Here is a 21,019-nt window from a genome sequence, read left to right as displayed (position 1 = left end):
TCTTTGTTTTTACTCCAAGGAATCAATTAATCAGCTAATTAGTTTTGAGACTACTCTAACTTGACTGGGATTGTTTCCTTGATTCCTTTTTCAGTGTGTTTTTTATTGGTATATATGAAGGCTACTAATGTTTTTAAGATGTATTCTGCCACTTTTATGACAGCATTTATCAGTTCTAAAAGTTTTCTGTGTGAGTCTTTAAAGTCTCTTAGGTACATAGAGTATGTAATCTGCAAATAGAGATAGTTTGATTTCTTCTTTTCCCATTTGTACGTCTTTTATTTGCTTCTCTTATCCTTTTGCACTAGATAAAACTTCCAGTGCTATAATGAATGAGTGGAGAAATTGGACCCACTTGTTATATTCTTATCCTTAATAGAAATACTTGAATTTCCCTTTATTTGATATAAAGTTGGCTATAGGTTTGTGATATATAGCCTTTATCATGTTGAGATATATTGCTTCTACTCTGAGGTCTTCCGGATTTTTATTTTTTTTCCGAGACAGGGTTTCTCTGTAGCTTTGGAGGCTATACTGGAACTCACTCTGTAGACCAGTCTATCCTCAAACTCACAGAGATCCGCCTGCCTCTGCTTCCCGAGTGCTGGGATTAAAGGCGTGTACTACCACTGCCCGGCTCTTCTGGACTTTTAAAACAAAGATATACTGGGTTTTGTCGAAAGCATTTTTTACACTGATCAAAATGACCATAGCATTTCTGTACTTGAATCCATTAACATTTGCTGTTTACATATGTTAAATCATCCCTGATTCTCTGAAATAAAGCCAATTTAATCATGATGTATTATTTTTGCACTTGTGTTCATCAGAGAAATGGAACTGTAATTTTCTTTCTTTTCCTGCTTTCATTAAAAAAATCATCTTTACCTTTAAGTAGTTAGATAGTAGTTGTTTTGTAAAAGAGCTTGGTAGTGTTCCTTTCCCATAATAAACATGGTATACTATGGGTTTATTTTCACCATTTCAGGCTGGGTTTTCTCCAGTATTCCTGTCTCTTTGATGCTTTGGTGGATTCCTCTGTTGCAGCTTGTATCACTTTCCTTATTTCTTCCAGATCTTTATGTTCTTTTTTTTCATGATAATTTTTTTTATTAGAAACAAGCTTCTGTTATATGTCAATCCCAGTTCTCTCTCCCTCCCCTCCTCCCCTTCCCCCCATCCCCTATCCCAATCCCTTTCTGCTCCCCAGGGAGGATGAGGCCTTCTATGGGGGAACTTCAAAGTCTGTCATATCATTTGCAGCAGGGCCTAGACCCTCCCCAATGTGTCTAGGCTGAGAGAGTATCCTTCTATGTGGAGAGTGCTTCCAATGTCCATTTGTATACTAGGGGTAAATACTGATCCACTGCCAGAGGCCCCATAGATTGCCCAGACCTCCAAACTGACATCCTTGCTCAGGGGGTCTGGAACAGTCCTATGCTGGTTTCCCAGCTACCAGTCTGGGGTCCATGAGCAACCCCTTGTTCAGGTCAGCTGTCCCTGTAGGTTTCTCCAGTCTGGTTCTGACCCCTTTGCTCATCACTCCTCCCTCTCTGCAACTGGATTCCAAAGTTCAGCTCAGTGTTTTAACTGTGGGTGTCTGCCTCTGCTTCCATCAGCTACTGGATGAAGGCTCTAGGATGGCCTATAAGGTAGACATCAATCTCACTATATAGGGGAAGGGCATTTAAGGTAGCCTCTCAGTCACTGCTTAAATTGTTAATTGGGGTCAAACTTGTAGATCTCTGGACATTTCCCTAGTGCCAAAATTCTCTTTAAACCTATAATGGGTCCCTCTATTGTGTTATCTCTTTTCTTGCTCTCCTCAATTCTTCCCCTGACTAAATTTTCATGCTCACGCATGTCCTCCTCTCCCCTCCTGTTCTCCCCCTCTCTTTCTTCTAGATCCCTCTCCCTTCCCCCCATGCTCCCAATTTGCTCAGGAGATCTTGTTCCTTTTCCCTTGTCCGGGATACCATGTATGTCTCTTTTAGTGTCCTCCTTGTTTCCTAGCTTCTCTGGCGGTGTGGATTGCAGTCTGGTACTCCTTTGCTCTATGTCTAAAATCCATATATGAGTGAATACATTCCATTTTTGTCTTTTTGTGACTGGGTTATCTCACTCAGGATGGTTTATTCTAGTTCCATCCATTTGCCTATGAATTTTAAGATCCATTGTTTTTTTTCCACTAAGTAGTACTCCATTGTGTAAATGTACCACATTTTCTCTATGCATTCTTCAGTTGAGGGCCATCTAAGTTGTTTCCAGGTTCTGGCTATTACAAATAATGCTGCTTTGAACATAGTTGATCAGATGTCCTTGTATGAATGTGTATCTTTTGGGTATATGCCTAAGAGTGGAATTGCTGCATCTTGTGGTAGACTGATTCCCATTTTCCTGAGGAATTGCCATACTGATTTTCAAAGTGGCTGCACAAGTTGGCACTCCCACCAGCAATGAAGGAGTGTTCCCCTTTCTCCATATCCTCTCCAGTATAAGCTATCATTGGTGTTTTTGATTTTAGCCATTCTGACAGGGGAAAGATGGTATCTCAGAGTTGTTTTGATTTGCATTTCCCTGATGGCTAAAGAGGTTGAGCACTTTCTTAAGTGTCTTTTAGCCATTTTAGAATCCTCCATTGAGAATTCTCTATTTAGTTTATTCCCCCTCTTTTTTATTGGATTAATAGGTGTTTTGGTGACTAGCTTCTTGAGTTCTTTGTATATTTTGGAAATCAGCCCTCTGTCAGATGTGGGATTGGTTACTATGTTGATCCTGCCTATCCAAGAGCATGGGAGATCCTTCCATATTCTGGTATCTTCTTTAATTTCTTTCTTTAAAGACTGAAAGTTCTTGTTATACAGGTCTTTCACTTGTTTGGTTAGCGTTACCCCAAGGTATTTTATTTTGTTTGTAATCATAAAGGATGATGTTTCTCTGATTTCTTTCTCAGCCCATTTATCATCTGTATATAGTAGGGCTATTGATTTTTTTTAGTTAATCTTGTATCCTGTCACTTTGCTAAAGGTGTTTATCAGCTGTAGGAGTTCCATGGTAGAGGTTTTCGGGTCACTTATGTAAACTATCTTATCATCTGCAATTAGTGAAAGTTTGACTTCTTCTTTTCCAATTTGTATCCCCTTGATGTCCTTTTGTTGTCTTATTGCTCCAGCTAGAACATCAAGTACAATATTGAAGAGGTATGGAGAGAGTGGACAGCCTTGTTCCTGATTTTAGAGGAATCGCCTTGAGTTTCTGTCCATTTAGTTTGATGTTGGCTACTGGTTTACTGTATATTGCCTTTATTATGTTTAGGTATGTTCCTGTTACTCCTGATCTCTCCAAGACCTTTATCATGAAGGGGTGTTGGATTTTGTCAAAGGCTTTTTCAGCATCTAGTGAGATGATCATGTGATTTTTCTTTTTCAATTTGTTTATATGGTGGATTACATTGATGGATTTTGCTATGTTGAACCATCCCTGCATCCCTGGATGAAGCCTACTTGATCCTGGCGGATGATTTCTCTGATGTGTTCTTGGATTTGATTTGCTAGTATTTTATTGAGTATTTTTGCATCAATGCTCATAAGGGATATTGGTCCGTAGTTCTCTTTCTTACTTATGTCTTTGTATGATTTGGGTACCAAGGTTATTGAAGCCTTATAAAAGGAGTTTGGAATAACCCTTCTGCTTCTATTGTGTGGAACACTTTGAGGAGAATTGGTATTAGCTGTTCTTTGAATTTCTGGTAGAATTATGCACTGAAGCCATCTGGCTCTGGAATTTTTTTTTTTTTTTTGGTTGGAAGACTTTTGATGACTGCTTCTATTTCATTAGGGGTTTTAGGTCTATTTAAATTGCTTATCTGTTCTTGATTTAATTTTGGTAAGTGATATCTATCTAGAAAATTGTCCATTTCATTTAGATTTTCAACTTTTGAGGAGTACAGGTTTTCAAAATATGACCTGATGATTCTCTGGATTTCCTCAGTGTCTGTTGTTATGTGCCCCTTTTCATTTCTGATTTTGTTAATTTGCATGTTCATTCTCTGCTGTTTGGTAAGTTTGGACAAAGGTTTGTCTATCTTGTTGATTTTCTTGAAGAACCAACTCTTTGTTACATTGATTCTTTGTATTGTTTTCCTAGTTTCTACTTTATTGATTGCAGCCCTCAGTTTGATTATTTCCTGGCATCTACTCCTCTGGGGTGAGTTTGCTTCTTTTTGTTCTAAAGCTTTCAGTTGTTCTGTCAATTCTCTAGTGTGACTATTCTCCAGTTTCTTCATGTGGGCACTTAGTGCTCTGAACTTTCCTCTTAGCACTGCTTTCAAAGTGTCCCATAAGTTGGGTATGTTGTGTCTTCATTCTCATTGTATTCTAGGAAGTCTTTAATTTCTTTTTTTTTATTTCTTTTTTGACCCAGGAATGGTGCAGTTGCATATTATCCAGTTTCCATGAGTTTGTAGGCCTTTTGCAATTTGTGTTGTTGTTGAATTCTAACTTTAAAGCATGGTGGTCTGATAAGACATATGGGGTTATTCCAATTTTTTTGTACCTCTTGAGGTTTGCTATGTTGCCAAGTATGTGGTCGATTTTAGAGAAGGTTCTTTTTGTTTTTTTGGTTTTTCGAGACAGGGTTTCTCTGTGTAGCTTTGGAGCCTATCCTGGCACTCGCTCTGGAGACCAGGCTGGCCTCGAACTCACAGAGATCCGTCTGCCTCTGCCTCCCGAGTGCTGGGATTAAAGGCATGCGCCACCAATGCCCAGCTAGAGAAGGTTCCATGTGGTGCTAAGAAGAAGGTATATTCTTTTGTGTTTGGATGGAATGTTCTATAGATGTCTGTTAAACCCAATTAGGTCATAACTTCTGTTAGTTCCTTTGTTTCTTTGTTAAGTTTCTGTCTGGTATTCCTGTCTAGTGGTGAGAGTGGGTGTTGAAGTCTCCCACTATAAGTGTGTGAGGTTTTATATGTGATTTGAGTTTTAGTAATGTTTCTTTTATGAATGTTTTTGGGGTATATATGCTCAGAATTGTGACTTCATCTTGATTGATTTCTCCTTTGATGAATATGAAATGACCTCCTTCATCTCTTTTGATTGATTTTAGTTTAAAGTCTAATTTGTTAGATATTAGAATTGCTACCCTGGCTTTTTCTTGGTTCCATTTGATTGGAAAACCTTTTCCCAACCCTTAACTCTGACTTTGAAGTTGAGGTGTGCCAGATCTTTATGTTCTTAGGGAGTTTTTTTTTCTTGAATTTCTTTTAAAAATTAACTAACTAATTAATTAAAAGTTTAATTAAAATTTTAATGAGAATTTCATATGTAAGTATTGTATTTGCATCATGTCCACCACTCTCTTCCATTTGAAATACCTCCTATGCCCCCGCATTTTTTTCAAATTATGACCTTCTTTAACTATTGGTGTGTGTGCTTTGTGTGTGTGTGTGTTGTTGTTGTGTGTGTATGTGTATGCACACACATGTTTGTGTGTGTATGAATATGGCCTTTTGAGTACATTTAATGCCACTCATATATATGTGTGTGTTTATGGATGACCACTTGGATTGGATAACCTACAGGGGACTCATCCCTAACACAGAGTTTTCTCCCCTTTTTTATGTTTATTAGTTTCCTGTAGCTCTTCATCTAGTGGTGGGGATTTGTGATATTTCCCCCATGCATATTGTCATGTCAACAGGTGTCATTTTACAAGTGTCATTTAGGTGACCATATTGTTGTGCTTTCTTAGGCCCAGCTACTCTGATGTATAAAGAGTTGTATATTGATTATGTCAGTTGATGTGGGAAGACCCATCCTAAAAGAAGATAGCACCAGTGCCTGGCTTGGGTCCTGTACTTCATAAAGACGAAGAAAGTGAGCTGAGTGCAAGCAGGCATCCTTTCTGTCTGGGCTCTTGACTGTGGATACGACTGGCTACTTCAAGTTCCTGAAGTCCTGATTTCTCTCTAGTGATGGACTGTGACTTGGAATTGTGAGATAAGACAAATACTCAACAACAGGAAAGGAAATGAAGATTAGGGAAATTGGGTGGGCAAGGATGTTATTATATTAACTTTGAAATGAAAAAAGATTGAGGTGGGTAAAGTTGCTGGGAAGAGAAAGGTGGGACACTGTTGGGGCTCTCAGAATTTAGAGGTTGCTAATGCAATGGAAGGTTATAATTAAGAAGTAAAAAGTGTGTGTGTGGGCAAGGGTAGTATAAAGAAGAGGTGTAGGAATAAGAGAGGAAGTAAAGAAACATGGATGTAAGGTATAGTGAAAATGGCTCATTTAGCCCAGGTGAAGAAACATAGCAATCCTAAGCTCTCAGTAACCTGCACAGGAAAACAAAACCATTGTGAGAAGTGTATGCAAGAGTGGAGATGAAACAACAGAAAGTAAGAAATAGGAAGAACACTTAAGGAGTGAATTGCTGCTGCAGCTGTGTGGAGCTGAAAGGTGAAGTTCTCAGACATCTCTGGCTCTAGCAGGCTCCATGTGGTAGAGATGATGCAGGAAGGGTGATGGGAGACATTGGTCTCAGCCACCTCCTTGTCTTGTGTGGGGAATGGGAGGTTGTGAGTGTTTTCCTGGTAATTTCTTCAGACCTTTGCACTCCAGTGGCTCTGTGATGCTGTGGTCTGGGCCTGGTATATGTGGGTGTATGGTCATGTTTTGTAGCTCAGGTTGGCTTTCAACCCTAAGCCTTGTCTTGTGAGTTAAACTGCTCCATTGGGGTGCTCAGTTATTTTCTGTGATTCTTCTGTTCATGTAATGGTAATACTAATAATATGTGTATGAATTTTCTTCCATTAATTTCACATTTTTTAGTTAAACTTACAGGTCTCAGTCAATAAAGAGAAGGCAGGGAGACCCCTGTACCTTACAGCGGGCAATTTAAAATCTCAAAATTGAAACTGCAATGAATTGGTTTTGTTTTTTAAAAACAAAATCTGGTGAAAGTAAATTTTAGTAGAAAAAGCACAGGGCAAAGCCTCAAGGGATGCTGGTTCTTCTTATCTTTCCTTTGCTGCTAACTAGGTTAGTGGAGCAGCACACCTCCTGGGAATCCACTTTGAACTGGGCCAGGCAATCTCTGTGTATGTTCTTCACAGCCTCATTGCTCAGGTTTGGGACTTAATGTGGCTCAATGAGCATCACGATCTAATTATTTTTTAACCTCCTTTTCTTTACCACTTTCCTAACTTTTATCTTTTTGGAGAGCCTCATCAGCAGATGAAAACGGTATCTGCATTGATAGGTCTTATTATCAATTACCCCATGATTTTCTAAAAGTCTACCCTTCCTAAAGCATAGAGTTTGTCAGTACTTTTGTACGTTAGTGGAGTCTATGCCTAGAATTTTCTGCAAGAATGTAAAAGGTGGAGTGAGGTGGCATTCCTGCATCGGGGACAAGAAGCAAGGTGTTTTCCCTATGGAATCTTTCCCTTGTCTTTGCTGGGTGTCATACTCATAATAGTCTTAGGAACAGAAGTGAAATGGCTGAGTTTCTGTCAGCTTGGGCTGCAGAGGTGCTGTGTGGAGCAGGGAATGATGTTCTCCAACCAAGAGGATCTGATGCTTTATCTATTGTATTACCAATGTTGTGGCTTTATTTTTCATATTGCTCTCTGATCAGTGTGGATTGGAATGTTTTTTTCCACTATGGTTATTTTAAATATCTTCTTTACAAATATGAAAGAAACCTTTTTTTTTAATCAAAAGTGGAATTCCACTAAGATGATTTGGCTAAAATATCCAAAAGGGCATATTCCTTTATATCTGAGGCTTATAAATAAATGGTTCACTTCCAGAGGTATGATGCTAGATTTGTTGACATTGGTACAGACACAGGGTGAGTGGGTGTTAGCAAGTGAGAATATCTAATTCCCTTGCTTTGCACCAGGCAGAAACTGGATTGGGATGGCATCACGGAGAACCATGGATATTAGAAACTAATAACCTTTAAACGAGTCACACGAATCTGGGCCTGTCACACTTTTCTGAACTATGTAAACCTTGCTTTTGGTTTTGGATCCTCTCTTACAATGCATAGCTGGCATCTGATTGCTCTTGTTCTTCCTGTCAACCATGACCAGTTGGAAGCTGAGTAGGATTTTATTTTATTTTGAAAAATAAAGAAATGCAACAGTTCTTGTGAGGTGGGGACAGGGAAAAATTGGCACTAGTTGCAAGGCGGCTAATTGATAATTCCGGCGGATGCCATGTTGACATGAATAATGCATGTGGTAGAAGGTTGTGCTTCATGGTATTTCACTAGGCAGCTTAACTGTCTTACAGGATAAGCAAATAATGTCACCTTTGCTTTGGGGATTAGCTCAGAGTGTGTTACATTCAAGATAAATGTGTGCAGCTTCTCTCAGCTTACCCCCTAACCCCCAGCCCCTTCAATATGTACTACGAACTCCAGACTTATTTAACATCAGCTCAAGAAAAACAGGGTCAGTAAAATAAATTGGCTGATACTATATGAAAACAAAGATTTCACACTGCTTGCTAAATCAGATAAAAATACCTTGCAATATTATTTGTATTCCTATGACCATTTTAGCTGCCTAATTAGGCACTGACTATACATAAAATATTATGTGCAAAGAATATTAGGAAAATGTGTGTCCTAGGTGTTAAGTATGAGAATAAAGACTCTGATATTCAAAATCTTTCTTTTAGCAGATAGCATTGTTGGAAAGGCAAAGCTGTTATACTAGAGGAAGGGAGGCAAGAGGTCAGGGCTAATCAGAAGAAATAAGAAGTGTGAACTTAGTAACTTAGTGGATTTAGGTGCCATGATCTCATATAGAGAATTTAAAGTGTGTGTTTGTGTGTGTGTGTGTGTGTGTGTGTGTGTGTGTGTGTGTAGAGAGAGAGAGAGAGAGAGAGAGAGAGAGAGAGAGAGAGAGAGACAGAGACAGAGACAGAGACAGACAGAGAGATAGGCAGAGAGGCAGAAAGAGAGAGACACAGATTTTAATAGTTTGTGTTCTTTGTGTCACGTGGAGCATAGCACACATCTGAATGCACCGCAGTACTCCTGACAAACAACTGTCCCTCTTCTTTCCTATAATAGGGTTGTGACAGAGAGGGTAATGCTACATTAAAGGCAGTCAAAACTAGCTAGAAGCAGTTCTGAGTATAGTTTATCTATACTTATCTTGGAGGAAGGTTGGAAGAAGGCAGTCAGGAAAGACAGGGTTGTGAGCTGTATACTGGGGGATTTAGTTTGGGGCGTAGTAATACTTTTTACTTACATATTTTTTAAACTGGAAGTCTATTAATTGACATATCAAAATATAAAAATCCTATTTCCCTGTGGTATTTTACTACATGTGTTTGAACACATCTATTTAAACATTTAGCATTTGTTTGTGGTAAAACTGTTCAAGGTCCTTTCTTCTAGCTTTTTGAAGTATGCTGAACCTGTGCTCATTTACAGGAACCTTGCTGTGAGCTAGCATGTCAGAACCTCTGTCCTATCTAATTAGGACCTATAGATCTATAGATCACCCACCTCTCCCCATGACCCCCTTCTCTTCAGCTTGTGGGAACCACTATTATACTCTCAATCTTTTCATATTTTACACAGAAATGAGGTAATGTGGTGCTTGTCCTTTGTTTGATAGGCTTAGGGCAGCTGCTGAATATTGTGAGCCGTTTCTTCCCCTGATTCTTGTCATGTCACACAGGGAATAAATTTCATGACAGCATATTTCCATGAACTCCTTTGCTTCAGCCCAGAAACCTCTATGGGTTGAGAAGCTCTTGTTGGGTGTCTGGAGTTGCTTGATATTCATAGCCATCTAGACTTCTTTCTACTTCAGTTCTTTTACTTATACCCCCTCCCTGTTGCCCTGGAGACAAGGTATGTTATAAGAGGCCATGGACATCTTGTGTTAGTTTTAAACATGCCAAGATGTCACCTTTACACATAACACAATACCTAATCTTTGTATTCTAACAACAACTTGAGTAGTACTAGGTATATATTGTGCGTGCAACAACCTTCATTGAATGAATATATGACTGAATGAATAAATCCTGCATCTGAGAGAAAAATAAAGCCTGGATTTTATGTTCCTCTAATGGAACAAATATCTCTCTATGTATAGATATAATTTGACATTGTAAAGGTGTATTCTTTAGGTAAAGTCATAAAGCTAACATTATTGTTTCCTAATAGCCTTTATCTAAGCAGAGCTCAAGACTAATTTTCTTTGCCTCTTGGAGGAAAGTTTCAGAAAAGTTCTTTAGCTAATCTAGTCACTGCTAGTTATAGTGTTTTGGTCTCTTGAGCATTCAGAACAAATCTATGATCAGCATGATGTCAGTTTTGCTCAGCAATTGGGGAAAATGGGAGTGTATAGTTGTATTTTTCCACCCGAGCTTGTGGTCTCCTTGTCCTACTTATGACATGCCAGCTGACATTTGGAGTTGGAGGAAAGTGAGGGGAAGGAGGGGCTTCCCTTGATTGGCAGAGCTAGGAACATTACAAATGCACGGGGTTCATTGTATGGTCAGGGCTGCATATTGGTTCTTTGGAGATGTCCTCTGTCACCAATGGGACTCTTGCAGTTCTCTTCAGGTGAGTGAATCTGTTCTGACTGGTTGTTTAAGGTTTTCTCAGAGTATCTGTCCTGTGTCTCTAACAGATTACCTTCAGCCTCTATTCTGAGAGCTTGTTGTATTCAAGGTCAGTTTTGGTAAGACCTTATGCTGACATTCTCCCTCCACTTTCATTCCTCTTCACATCTGATCCACATAAAATATAGACTTTTAAACTCATCATTGGTGGTAATTTAGTTACTGTCTCAATACAGTATTTTTGTCATGAACTCATGCAGATGTGACTCACCCAAACCCCAAGGCATGCATGCATCCTCACTGACTGGCTTCCATGAAACCCTGTCTCTAATCTTGATGTAAAGACAAAGCCCCTACCATACCCATTTTAGGGCAGAGGAGAATGAAAATCCTATAACTGGTACATAGAAGCCCTCTGATTTGCCTCTATCTACCTCTCACCATTAGTTTTCAGGACACAGAAACCTCTTGGCAATCCTGTGTGGTGGTCTACGGAATTCATTCTGAGATGTGAGAAGGACTGCCTTTTACCATCTTGGGGTCACAATTGAAAGTGAGTTAAGTATTAGTTCCATATGCTCACACTGATGGCATAGACATAAAAAACTCATTCATAGTACTTGATTCTTTAAAGCTATTCAAAATGGGTCATTGAAAGATGAAATGCATGAGCAAATGTTGAATGTTTCCATCTCTAGAATAGCAGACAGATGATGTTTTTTAAAAGTGGCTCTTCACAGGGAGGCAGAGATAAAAACCTTAATGTAACCAATTCTCTACTCTTTTTTGCTGGAGTAGAAATGCTCTTTTCCTACATATATGCTGTTTGGCTGCCCCCGGCATTTTTTTTAAAGCCTGGCTCTGGTCCCAATGCAATGCCCACCTACATTAGGAGAAGAGAAGAAGCTACATGTGGTGGTACACAACTGCAATCTCAATGCATGGGAATTCGGGTTGGTCAGAGCAGGAATTCAATGCCATCCTCAGCTACACAGTAAGTTTGAGCCATTGTGGGTTACATGAGTTCCATTTGTGAAGAAAGAAAAGTCACTGGGTGGTGGTGGCGCATATCTTTAGTCCCAGCACTCGGGAGGCAGAGGCAGGTGAATCTCTGTGATTTTGAGACTAGCCTGGTCTACAGAGTGAGTTCCAGGACAAGCTCCAAAGCTACACTGAGAAACCCTATCTCAAACAATAACAACAACCACAAAATTTTTTCATCTGTCCTTGTCTTACCCATATCAGTGTTCTAACATAGGAAGATGAGATATGCACACACAGTTTTAGCCCTGTGCCTAAGATACCAGAACTGGGAGCCAGAAGGGCCAGGGTTTGGGGGCAGGCCATTTTCACTCCCAGTGTGTTATATTCTGTAGGAAGCTGGAGCTGAAAGAAGCAACTTTTAAGTCTTAATTCCCAGGGCCTGTTAGGACACGATTCTGCACCATCATTACTCATGAACTTTAATCTTTAAAACCACACTGATCCCCAAATCAGTTTGGCTTCTTTTACTTTTCCTTATTCTGCCCCACTTCTGAATGTATTATGGTGATATTTAAATTATTATTTTTGATAGGTAATTTCTAATGTCTAACACATTAAGAAATCAAATCTATTCCTTCCATTTACACTTTAAATAAGCAATCATTTTCAGAACAGACTTCACTGAACATTTGTTTTAAGTTACTGAGAATGGGTGATATGTGCCTGTAACTCAGAACTCATGTTTCAGTGTTTATGGAGAATTCCGACTTTCGATAGCAAGCTGTGTGTAGACACACCCATTTTGGGTACCTGGAAAGATTTTATTTTATTTTTATCTTATTTTATTTCAGATTTTTAAATTTGAATTAGAAACAAGATGTTTTACATGACAATCCCAGTTCCCTTCTCCCTCCTGTCCTCTCCTACCACCCTCCCCAACTAAAACCCTACCTATCACAAATCCTTTCTGCTCCCCCTGGATGGTGAGGCCTTCCACAGGGTGTCATCAGAGTCTATCATATACTTCGGGATAGGGCCTAGGCCCACTCCTGTGTGTCTTGGCTCAGGGAGTATACCTCTATGTGGAATGGGCTCCCAAAGTCCACACCTATGCTAGGGATAAGTACTGAGCTACTACAGGAGGTCCTGTAGATTTCTGAGGTTTTCTCACTGAAACCCACGTTCCTGTGGTTTGGATACGTCCCATGATGGTATCCCAGCTATCAGTCTGGGGAGCAAGAGTTCCCCGATGTTCAGGTCAGTTGTTTCTGTGGGTTTCACCAGCCTGGTCTGGACCCCTTTGCTCTTCACTTGTCCTTCCCTGCATCTGGATTCCAGTTCAGTTCAGTGATAAGTTGTGGGTGTCGGCTTCTACTTCTACCAGCTGCTGGATGAGGGCTATCTATCGGGTGGCATATAAGTTAGTCATCAATCTCATTATTAGGGGAGGGCATTTAAGGTAGCCTCTCCTCTGTTGCTTAGATCGTTAGCTGGTGTCATCTTTGTAGATTTCCAGACATTTCCCTAGTGCCTGATTTCTCTGTAAACCTAAAATGTCTCCCTCTATTATGTATCTCCATTCTTGTTATCTTCTATTCTTCCCCAGACTCAACCTTTCTGCTCCCTCATGTCCTCTGCATCCCTCCTCTTCTTTCCTTCTCATTCTCCTAGTTCCCTCCCACCTCTTCCCATGCTCTCAATTTGTTCAGGGGATCTTGATCCTTTCCCCTTCTCCAGGGGACCGTGTATGTCTCTCTTAGAGTCCTCTTTGTTTACTAGCTTCTCTGGCAGTGTGGATTGTAGGCTGATAATCCTTTACTCTATGTCTAAAATCCACATTTGAGTGAGTACATATCATGTTTTTCTTTTTGTGATTGGGTTGCCTCGCTCTGAATGGTTTCTTCTAGTTCCATCCATTTTCCTGCAAATTCCAAGATTCCATTGTTTTGTTCTGCTGAGTAGTACTCCATTGCTCCATTGTGTAAATGTACCACATTTTCTCTATCCATTCTTTGGGAGAGGGGCTGCTTCCAGTTTCTGGCTATTACAAATAGTGCTGCTATGAGCATCATTGAACAGATGTCCTTGTTGTATGAACGTGCTTCTTTTGGGTATATGCCTAAGAGTACAATTGCTGGATCTTGTGGTAGACTGATTCCCATTTTCTTGAGGAGTTGCCATACTGATTTCCAAAATGACTGTACAAGTTGGCACTTCTACCAGCAGTGGAGAAGTGTTCCCCTTTCTCCACATCCTCTCCAGCATGTCATTGGTGTTTTTGATTTTGGCCATTCTGACAGGAGTAAGATGGTATCTCAGAGTTGTTTTCATTTGCATTTCCCTGATGGCTAAGGATGTTGAACACTTATGTGTCTTTCAGCTATTTTAGATTCCTCTATTGAGAGTTGTCTATTTAGTTCTGTACCCAACTTTTTAATTGGATTGTTTGGTGGTTTGGAGAGTAGCCTCTTGAGTTCTTTGTATATTTTGGAAATCAGCCCTCTGTCAGCTGTGGGGTTGGTGAATATCTTTTCCAAGTCTGTGGGCTGCTGTTTTGTCTTGCTGAGTGTGTCCTTTGCCTTACAGAAGCTTCTCAGTTTCAGGAGATCCCATTTATGAATTGTTAATCTCAGTGTCTGTGCTACTGGTGTTATGTTCAGGAAGCGGTCCCCTGTACCAGTTAATTCAAGGGTATTTCCCACTTTGTCTTCTAATAGGGTTAGTGTGGCTGGGTTTATGTTGAGGTCTTTGATCCATTTTGACTTAAGTTTTGTGCATGGTGATAGGCTTGGGTCTATCTGTAGTCTTCTACATGTCTGCACCTGGAAAGATTTTAATATTCCTAGAGGAAAGACACTAAATATAATGCATCTGAACTAACAAATGCATGATTTGTGGATTTGTGTGAATTTGATGATAGAATTTGCACACCAAAGAAATTGACTTTGGTGGAGTTTAACTCAATTAATTTAAAGAACTTGTACTTAAGGCCTGCAGAATGACTTACTAAGTAAAGGTGCTTGTCGCACAAACCTGGCAACCTAAATTCCATCACTGGGACCTACGTAAAGGTAGAAGGCAAGAGTTGACTCCACAAAGTTGTCTTTGACCTCCCACCGTGTGCTGTGGCACACACCATCTACATACATCACAGGCATGTGTCTGCATGTACCCATAATTTTAAAAAGTATTTGCTGATTATCTATTCTGAGCTAGGCATTCAAGTGGGGTCTGTGGGCACAACAGTGATCAGGACAGAGTCCTTTCAATATTCAGACATCTGGGCAATGATATATATCTTTAGTTCTAGTCAAGAGGCTTTTCATTTCTAGCTAGGAATTCTTCGGGGCATGTGTTTGAAAGGAATACAGAAATAATATACACATTTCCCCTAAGCGAGAAAGTTGAAACAGGAGGACAGACACTGAGATTTGGTTTTATCTGTATCTCAGTGTTGCATGTGCTGTATGTTCTCAAAGCCCCTTTCCTTTGGCAGCACAGTACCATGGAGGTTGTAATTATCTGCACGGTGTTTGGAAATCTCCAGAAGCAGACTGCTATAACTGTGAAATAATATCAAAACAAAACAAAACAAAACAAAAAAACCCAAAAGACTTTGAGACTCAGTGGTGGCTTTTCCCTTCCTAAGGCAAATACCTGTTGTTTATCTCAGTGAGCATAAGGAGACAATGGAACTTGTCAAATATTTATGATCCAATGTTTTTTTGTTTTGTTGTTTGGATCCTGTGGGAGGAATTTTGATTACTTATAATTGCACACTTTCAGCAGGTGATCTGATTATTTTTCCTATTTTATAATTGTATGACAAGTATTATTTAAAAAAAAACACAAAATTTGGAACCAGAGAAATACTATTCTCATGAACTCCAAGTTCTAGCATGGTGTTTGTCACCTGCCAGCATTTGTTCCATGCATTCACATTTCTTTAAGATCTTGAACTGTTTTCTATGTCTATAAGCTGTTGTTTTCTTTCTTTCTTTCTTTCTTTCTTTCTTTCTTTCTTTCTTTCTTTCTTTCTTTTTTTATTTGAATTAGAAACAAGATTGAATTACATGACAATCCTAGTTCCCTTCTCCCTCCCTTCCTCCCCTACCCCCCCCACTAAAACCCTACCTATCACATATCCTTTCTTCTAATCTACACCTGATTCAACCTTTCTGTTCCTTCATGACCTCTGCATCCTTCCTCTTCTTCCCTTCTCATTCTTGTAGCTCCCTCACCCCTCTTTCCATGTTCTCAATTTGCTCAGGGGATGGTGACCTTTTCCCCTTCCCCAGGGGACAAAGCTATAAACTGCTGTTATACATGCATCAGAAATATAGGGGCCTGAACCATGTCAGAAGCTCAATATAGTTTGCACTTGTTGCATGGCTGTATCTTCCGTGGGAAATGCTGTCATCTCCCCTCTTTAAACTGCACTGCTTCATTCTCTGCCTCAATCTGCCAGCTGCTCACCCTTGGAAGAAGATCACATTAAACCTTCTGGTGTTGTTCTTTTTTTTCAAGAAATTTATTAACCTTTACAAACACTATTTCACTCAATCATTCATTAAAAAATGTTTTATAACTAAGTCTGTAATAAAACTATGTAATGTTCACCAATGCATTCCAGCCCAGTTACACCCATGGAGTATAGTAAACCACTTTAAAACAGCAGTTTTCACTGCCACCAGGTAAGGGTATTAAACTGAAAATCTTCCTTATAACAAGCTGTCATCCAAGAAATCCACTTTACGTCACTGTATGAGGCAGACTGACATATCCCAGGAGCAGACACGACCCATCTCTACAGTCTTTTTCACACCAGCTTCACAAACAGGAAAGTATTTGCGAACAGAGAAATCAAATTCGGGAGGAACCTTTGACTCTTTTTTGTGTCCTCCTGCTAAAAGCTTCATACCCACAAAGTTGGGCTTGGCAACCTTTATGGTCCTACTGACCTCACCGTCTGGGTTGGGGATGTTTTTGAGGATCATTTACACTTGCTGGAAGTGCTTTTGGCTGCCACATACAGCTCTGGAGACTGATTAGGAGGGCTGTATTTATTGAGGCCAGACATTTCCTTGAACTGCAGGTAGTTCACAGGTGGTGGTGTCATCACGCTGTTGAATGGGGCAAACCTGTGCTCATACCGAACCTGTTCACTATCAAGTTCAAACTTGGGCTTGCACACCTTGCCATCCACGTCAAATGTTACCATCGTTTTGAACATCCCAGCACACATGTTCTGATAGGCCTGGCTCATTGTGATCTCTTGGCTCGATGGGTAAACTTTCTTTTTTTTCTTAGACTTTTTCTGCTACTCCCTTTTTGCTGCCCTTCCATTATCCTCTCCTCCGCCATCTGAGAGCCATCAGCGCGGCTCAGGGTTGATATCAGCCATGCATACAGGAATTCAGAGAGGTACCAGTAGATGTAGTAGTACCCATGCATGCTGTACAGCTCCAGCTCAAAGCCACTGAGCAGATACTGGATTATAATGCGAAGGTTATGGTAAAGGACCCAGGTTACTAAGCAGGTCAGGTGTTATCTCTGGGGCTCCTGTTTCAACAACATAGTGTGAAGCACAGCATCAACCTTCTCTGCCTCATCTTGTAAAGTAGCAAACTCCTCAAGAATGTGATCCAGTTTGTCTCTCTGCCAGGCCCTGTTATGGCCATGGATCTGGACAAGGCTACAAAATGGCTGAACACAGTGAGTAACAAGTTGATACAGTCCTTAGCCTGGTGTTTATTATAGAGGCAACACTTGGGGAAGAGCACTGGAGGAATGACAAGATCTGAAGCACATCTTTCACCATGTCTTGCATGAGGTAAGTTCCAAAGACCTTTTTGTTATCCACGAGGAAAGTGGTTTGCAACAGAGACCTTGAAAGAACACATGGTGACTGTTCATTAAATTCATGGAAAAAGTTCAGAATACAATGTAAGTTTGGTAAGTTCATGACTTCACAGACTCTTTTTGTTCTGCCTATTAATCTTGAGAAATAGTTGACCATTTCTTCTCTTTTAATAATTTTTGCATAGTGACAGAAGGTGGGTAGAAGAAGCCTCTGGTTAACAGGGGCTCAAAACCCATCATAACTGGATGGTCTCCGTTGGTAGTGCCATTCTGAGCCTGGATGCCATGATGCAATGAAGTGTGGATGGCAGAAAGAAGGTCTGCTGCTTGGACCATTAGTTTCTGAGCCTCTGTTACTGCACTGGTCTCCTTCTTAGTAAAGGCTATGAGCACTGTCAGCAGCACACGGGTAAACTTGACTCTGCTGAATGCCACCAAGCATTGTTGGTGTTCTAGTTCAACTTTTGGATCTCTCTCTTCTCCTTGTCAACTTCGAGTACTCTTCACTCTCCTTTGCATATCATCTTCCACATCTTTTAGCATTCCTGTAACTCGAAGATCTGTCACACTGTTGGCCATTTTAAATCCATATGTCATTGGCTGGATATCTTCCTCTTCAAAAACAGCAGCTTTATTTACTTTTTTTCCCTTGCAAGGTCACAGATCTTCAAGATTCCCAGAGCAAAAGCTTTCATGGCAGGATCCTCTATGAAGTCAGGATTATGAATGTAAAGGCACGTAAATACTGTCTGTGCCAGGGAATGGCCTTCTAGTCATGTGATCAAACAGCAAAAACAGGTATCCATTATTCCTATCAATTCAGGCATGGTGAGATCTTTAATTTTAATGGTGCCATCCTTGATAGCTTGTTCAAAATTGAGAACTTTGCGATTCACTTGGTTTCCAATTATACCAGCATCTATCTTGGGATCCATCATTTCAGTAGCAGACATGGCTTCAAAAAGACCAAATAGCTTATCATGAAGCAGTTCTCCCAACTTCAGTTCTCGACAGGCATCTTCAAAATCCTGGGTTATGTCCACCCAACTTGTGTTACCTTTTTCCATTTTCTCAGGGACACTGAGCTCTAATCATCATCTACCTCGGTTTTTATAAACAGTATGCTGTTGGTGCCATGGAGATAACGCCTCCGACACCACAGCCTCCACCATTTCCCCTCTCAGCCTACTGGTGTTATTCTTAATGAAGTTCTTTTGGTTATTATCCCACACCCTGTTTCTCTTCAAAGAACAGAGCTCTTGCTTTTGTAATGAAGGAAACTTAGGTCTCTTGAAAAACAAGGATTTTATCAACCATGCAACTGCATCTTGGATACCATTCTCATTGATGATGTTGGGTGCTGTGTTTTCAACAGTGTCAGTGTGTGCACTGTGGGGAGAGGTAGTTAGTGATGTCAGAACCACAAAGTAATAGCCAGATCTTGGAAGTAAAAGTTTCTTAAGCGTTTCTGTTGCCTGATTTCATACTCCCTGTTCCCTGTAATATAAATATAGAATGATTGCAGCATTGTCAGGAGTATGGTCACTTAGGATGAATTTAGCATGCTCCCTGAGACCAGCAATGACAAAAATCCCATAAAATATACATGCAGGCAAGATGTGTGTGTGGGCGTGTGTGCAGGTGTGCGTGTGCATTGGACATTTTAGCAATTACTGAAATCTGTCTCTCATGTGATAACTTCAGAATATTCTTGTAACTTTATGTGTAATATTCTTAATTATGCTCGTGTAACACTAATTTTAGTGGTCAAACACCTTGCCAATGTTGAAAATGGGATGGTAAACTTTTGGTATATATTGAGTAAAATAAGTTGCCAAAGATCACAGCACTCTGACGAACTTAGGGTTCATTTCATAGTATCAAAGATTTTGCTGTTGGAAGTACCATTAAGCCACAGGTCACAGAATGCAGATAAAGAGGTGTCAGCTAGCTAGGGTAAGTGATCTCAAATAAAATAATGAAAATGGTGTAAAATACAGGCTTTCTCAGATAGAAGCATTTTTTTTCTCACTTCTGGTAGAGATGTGGGTTCAGAGAAGTATTTTTAACAATGCAGTGAAGATAATGTGACATTACACACCAACAATGACCTTGCAGTTTCAATGCTAACAGAGGGAAAATATGCTAGAAACACAGGTGTGTGTGTGTGTGTGTGTGTGTGTGTGTGTGTGTGTGTGTGTGTTTTCTGGCCAGGTGCATGTCAGGCCACAGACTGCTGGCCTGAGTTCATTGGCCGGGTCTTTGGCTACCTGGTTGGGTGGGGTTGGGGTTGCCACAGCATTGGGCCATTTCTGGTGTTTTGAAGGACCTCTTCTCTCAGGGCTCTTTTCTCTTTCTCTCATCTTTCATCACAACATGTTTTCTCTTGAACTTGTGCTCAGTGGTAGCGGGAAGAGTTCTCCACGCACTTCAGGGTTCTTCCACTCTCCTTCATTAGGCTGTGCTGTTATGATCTGTGACAGTTATCCAGTAGTTTCCTGTATATGACTCTGCTGCAGGGATTCATAGCAAAAAGTGACCCTTCTGTGTCAGGAATATTAAGGAAGGATGCAGAATATACAGGAAGAACAGAATACACAAAGATCCTGAAGGACAGCAAAGGGCCTGGCTTACATAACAAACCTTCGTGTAACACATTTTGTGGGATTAGAGTGTGAAGTGATTGGGAAATAGGGAGAGCTAGGACTGTAGCCCACAGCAGGAATCAAAATAACCATGCCAACCCTCTTTGCTCATTGTGGTGGACAGTCTAGGAAATGCTGTCTGTTCATGGCCCTCACTCAGAAGAATGACTCCTGATGATTCTCCTTAGAAAGTGGCTTTGGCACCTTCTCCCAGCTGTGTCATGCTAGGAGATATGTGTCCAGCCCCTGGCATCTATCTCTATCTACATATTGCTGCCTTTGATAACTGTATCTCTGGGTTAAAATACTCTCTTGATGAGCTCCCATTCTATGCATTTAAACTCTTTTTCTACTTCTACCATCAGCTGTTGGAGGGCATCTTCCCTTGCATGTCCCATAGGCATCTTAAGTTTAGTGTATTCCAAGTAGAAATCGTCAACTTCCTTCTCTGGCTCGCCCCCCTTGGTTTATTTTTATTTATTGATTGTTTTTATGTTAGCATTTAAATTTTCCTATTTTATTTTTGTCTTTGTGTATATTTGCATAGTTGTTGTATGTTCACATGTGTGCATGCATGTGGGAGCCACAGGTCACTTCTGGAGTTTTTCTCAATTGCTTTTCATCTTTTTGCTCTCTTTCTGAAGTTGAGGCTCTCCCATTCAACTAGACTAACTGGTGCCTGGGACCCTACTGTTTTCATTTCCTCAGCACTGGGATCATGGACACCCTCTGTTGTGGCTAACTTTCTACATAGCTCCTGGAGACTTGAACTAGAGGCCTCATGCTTACTCACCAAGCAGTTCATCAGCTGGGCCATCTCCCCTGCTCCAGTTTTAAAAGATGAAAAACCACAGAAGAAAGGTGTTTAAAAGTCAGAGATTGCCATTTAATGTGTAAAAATTGTCAGTTTCAAGTTCAACCAGTTCT

The 21,019-nt window shown here is 40.3% G+C and overlaps 1 pseudogene; it reads right to left on the bottom strand.

Moving 5' to 3' along the window:
* Positions 1-16,342: 16,342 nt before the first annotated feature.
* Positions 16,343-20,909, bottom strand: LOC100754627 (annotated as a pseudogene).
* Positions 20,910-21,019: the final 110 nt, after the last annotated feature.

Source organism: Cricetulus griseus, chromosome 2 (assembly GCF_003668045.3).
Source record: "Cricetulus griseus strain 17A/GY chromosome 2, alternate assembly CriGri-PICRH-1.0, whole genome shotgun sequence".
Taxonomy (NCBI): Eukaryota; Metazoa; Chordata; class Mammalia; order Rodentia; family Cricetidae; genus Cricetulus; species Cricetulus griseus.
This window is presented reverse-complemented; position numbering and strand designations above follow the sequence as displayed.